Below are 4,656 nucleotides of genomic sequence, written 5' to 3' on the forward strand. Positions count from 1 at the left end.
GCTATTCCTTGGAGAGGGACATGATGCTGGAAAGGATGGAGGGCTGGCAAAGAAGAGAAAGACCCTTAGCCAGGAGGCTGGTTCTTGTGTGTCAGGAGTTATGAAAATTGCACAGGATAGAACTGGAGAACTGGGTGTAGATCTGTGGTTTATAGGGTCTCTATGAGTTGTATTCGACTCAAGGGTACCAAACAACACTACCATTTAATATATTGAGAAAAAAGTGGGAACCCTAGAATACTTGTGCTCATAAGAAATTGATACCTAGATCAGGAGTCTGCAAGGTGAACCGAGCAAGGGAATATTGCAGAATTGGAAATAAGAAAAAGTGTACATCTGGGGTATATATTTTCCCATACCTATTCATTCTCTGTACTGAAAAAATAATTCGAGAAGCTGCAATTTGTTAAGAGGAATGTGACATCAGAATCAGAGGAAGAATCCTCAGTGACCTATATTATGCAGATAACACAAAATTGTTTGCTGAAAATAAGGAGGATTTGAAACACTTGCTGCAGAATATAAAATATTGTGGGATTAAATATAGATTACATCTCAACATCAAGAAAACAAAAATCTGCACTACTTATCCAACAAGCAACTTTGATTCATAATCAACACCCTTGGTTCAAGCAGTCCAGACAAGAAAACAGAAGATGTCTTGCACTGGGAAAATCTGCTGTGAGTGACCTTTACAAAGTGCTAAGGAGCAATGATGTCAGTTTAAAGATTAAGGTGCATTTGATCTAAGCCGTGGATTTTCAATTACTTGGTATACACCTGAAATTTGGATAGTGAATAAGGATAACAGATGAAGAATCGTTGTATTTAAGCTGTGTTATTGAAGAGTATTGAATGTCCCACGAGTGACAAATAACAATATAAGGTATGTCTTGAAGAAAGTGCAACCAGAGTTGCGTACAGTTAATGATGAAGAAGCTTCATCTCACGCACTGTGAGCATGTTGTTAGGAAGATCTACTGCTTGGGAAAATACCTCATGTTTAGAATGGTGAAGTGTCAGTGAAAGAAAGACTTTCAATGAGATGTACTGACACAGTGACTCTAACAATGGGCTCAAGAATATCAGAGATAAATGAGGATAGCAGACGATAAGGCCAAGTTCTGATCCATTGTTCATAGCTGTTATGAAGTACTCAACTCAAGGGTACCTAATAGCAACAATAACAACAACTTATTTCTCCCATACACTTTTTAATATATATTTTCTTGTTTTACATTTGTGAAGTGTTTTGTTATATTTCAGTTTTTATTTTATACTAGTATATTTATTAAATTCATACACATTGTTTTTCACACCAGATCTATCCCATTCCTTCACTCCTCCTCCACCCATCCAACTGTGCAACTTTATGCTTAACCACCCCCACCCCCACCATCTCACCTCACTTCACCTTCCCTCCCCCCTTGGGTCCTCACAGAAGTTCTATAATAATGGTCTTAAACGGTATTTGTCCTTTGGAGACTGTGCTCGTTCACATAGCATAATGCTCTTCAATCCTTCCCATGTTAGAGAATTAACAGAATCATTGCTCCTGCATGCTATGTAGCATACCATCATGTCAATGTACCATAATTTCCCAATCCATTCAATTCATATTGGACATTTGGGCTGTTTCCATGTTCCTGTGATGGTGAATAACGGTGCTATGAACATGGTGTACAAGTCTGTTCCTCAGTTGTTATCCTCTTGGGGTTTATTCCAAGCAGTGGAATGCTGGGTCATATGAAATCTTTAGGTTTAGTTTTTTTAAGAAGTGTCAAACTGCCTTCCAGAGTGGTTGTGCCATTTTATAATCCCACCAACAATGTATATGGTTCACTAACTCATGACATCCTCTCCAACGTTTTTTTACTTGCTGTCCTGTTATACTTTGCCACTGCTACAAGAGTGAGATGGTATATTAAGATTTTTTATTTGCATCTCTCATGTTGCCAGTGATTTTGAGCATTTCTTCATGTGTATGTTGGCCATCCAAATATCTTCCTCTGCGAAACATCTTTCCATGTCTTTTGTCAAATTAGTAATTTTGTTATCAATGTTTTTCTTGTGGAAGCCCTATAGGATTCTGTAAAGTTTTGATATGAAATCCTTGTATGAAATGATACTGCCAAATGGAGTGTGTAGCTACTCCATATAATTTTAAATTAATATTTCCATCCAATTGTGTTCATGTTTGTAATTCCATAAAAACTAGAAAGGGTTATTATTTTTTTTAATTCTTCTATATAGGCGCTCTGGTGGCCTAGTGCATAGTAAGCTACACTGCTCACAAAAAAGAATATGTACGTACAGTTATTTTAACATACCAGAGCTATTTTTTAGGATTGTCAAAATTTTATTCTCTTTAATAGAAACAATAATTCCACAAAAATTATACAAATTACAATCAATATTTAAGAGTGAAGGAGGAGGAAGATGAGAGGGAAGCCAGCCTGACCAGAAGCATCGTCAGTCAATGGGCTGGGGGAAGTCAGGGCTAGATAGAGATCCAGTTGTAAAACAAAAAGCAAACATAGACCAGAGATGCTTGGGCTGCTGTCTTTTGTCTTGTTGGTTTTGGGGGCTGTTTGTTTGTTTGTTTGTTTGTTTCCCAAAAAGGCCACTCAGAGAAAGCAGGGCGAACGTGCATGTTCTCAGGGGAGGGAGGCTGGCTGGCTCAGGCGGAATGCTGCTAGGTGCAGGCTGGCACTCAGACACACTCGGGGTTGGTGGGGGGCAGGTTTTTATGTTTGAAATACTGCACACCTTGTTGGGTAGCTCTGCCAGTACAGCTTTGGCCAAGGTCTCCTTTGCTGCATTGCGGAACTTGCGGAAGGGCACAGACTGCACAATGTCCCAGGCGGCCTCCTCACCCGTGTGGGAGAGCAGCCTGCGTCTGTCCCCGTCCAGGAACTCCATGGCCGCAAAGTCGGCATTGCCCATGCCCACAAGGATGATGATGGACGTGGGCAGCTTGGGAGCCTGCACACGGCGTGCCTGGTCTCCTCCATGTCACTGATGACACCATCCGTGAGGATGAAGAGGATGAAATATTGCGTGGCTGTCTGCTGCTGCAAGGCCTGAGCAGCAAACTGGGCCACATGGCTGATGACGGGGGAGAAGTTGGTGGGACCACAGAAGCGGATGTGCGGCAGACAGGCCGAGTATGCCAGGACTATGCCATCCACACCGAAGCAGAAGTGGTTGGTGGAGTTGAAATTGATGGCAAACTCGTTTGAGACCTTCCAGTCTGGAGGTAGCTGGGCCCCAAATCCCAGAGCTGGAAACATCTTGTCACTGTCGTAGTCCTGAATGATCTGTCCGACAGCCCAGATGGCCGACAGGTACTCATTAGTGTCCATGGGGTTGAAATAGTGAAAAGAGGAGGGTTAAGGCGGTTCCCACTGGAAGCTGTGAAGTCTATCCCAACAGTGAACATGAGCTGGCAGCCTCCCAGGATATATAGTCCAGGAAAGTGTACTCCCGCTTTATTTCGCAGGACTGCAGGATGATGATGCCTGAGTTTTTACAGTTCTTCTGCTTCTTGGGGTTGATGCATTCAAACTCCATCGGGATGCTGTCCCGAGTCTCACACATCCGTGACACCCTGGTCTGGAACTCGCCAATGAAGTGGTTCCCCATCATTGTCATAGTCCTAATACATTACCTGGATGGGCTTCACATTCCCATCACACAGGGACACCTGCGGCACAGTGAAGGCTTCCGCACAGGGTCCAGGGTGTACATGATCACCTCGGTCCTGTGGACCAGCATCCACTTGTCGTCATCTTCCAGTTTATAAAATTCAAGAAATAGGTCTGATTTCCTGAAGAGGTGCTTCTTGTCCAGCTTCCTGCCGGTCAGACTCGACGTGATGACCTGGCTGTCTGACAGCTCCTGAGCAGCGATCTTAATTAAGCTCTTCCATGTGGGCTTGTCTTTCAGTAGCAGCAAAGCGTGAGTCATCTTCTTGCTGGAGACGATCGATCATGCCCAGGCTGCAGGAGAACTGGCCCAGGAAGTCGTGTTCATGTAGTCACATGCTGGACTTGTTCTGATCAAACAGGGAAATTTGAGCTTCTGCACTTCTTCAAAGTGGTAGTTGAGGACGAACTTCTTGAGAACGCAGGGTTGAAGTTGTTAACCGCCGTTTCTGCCCTGTCATACTCCATCCACCTACCATCATTCTCTGTAGAGAGGACACAGAAGGGGTCAGACTTGGAAGTGACATCCCGGTCCAGCAGGTTCTGGCCATTCACTGAGAGTTCCACCTTGCACACTTAATGCTAGGAGCCCACAGGTGCTGCCCTGGATGCTGGGGCAGCCCCACCTTGTATGCAGGCCATGGGGGTTGGTGGTGGCAGCGGCAATTCCAGGCAGTCGGAATCCCCTGGACGCCTTGGCCGCACTAGGCAATAGCTGCTCCCGGCGCTCAGGCTCAGGCGGACATCCCAGGCTCTTCCTCCTCTCCTTTCCTTTGGGACTCGGGGCACGCGGGGCGGATTCAGGGCGCTGCCTAAGTGGCCATGGCCTTTGCGTGTGCTCCTACACTCAGCGTTCCTGGGGCTATTTTTTGTGTAGAAAGATTGACAATTTTCTCCTGTACTATGTACAACCCCAAAACCCCAAAGGTCTGAGTCAGTTCTCATTATT

At 44.7% G+C, this 4,656-nt stretch overlaps 1 pseudogene; it reads right to left on the bottom strand.

The window, feature by feature from the left end:
- Nucleotides 1–2,713: 2,713 nt before the first annotated feature.
- On the bottom strand, nt 2,714–4,349 carry LOC102858816 (annotated as a pseudogene).
- Nucleotides 4,350–4,656: the final 307 nt, after the last annotated feature.

Source organism: Elephantulus edwardii, unplaced genomic scaffold, assembly GCF_000299155.1.
Source record: "Elephantulus edwardii isolate Elephantulus edwardi_28Jun2011 unplaced genomic scaffold, EleEdw1.0 scaffold00188, whole genome shotgun sequence".
NCBI lineage: Eukaryota > Metazoa > Chordata > Mammalia > Macroscelidea > Macroscelididae > Elephantulus > Elephantulus edwardii.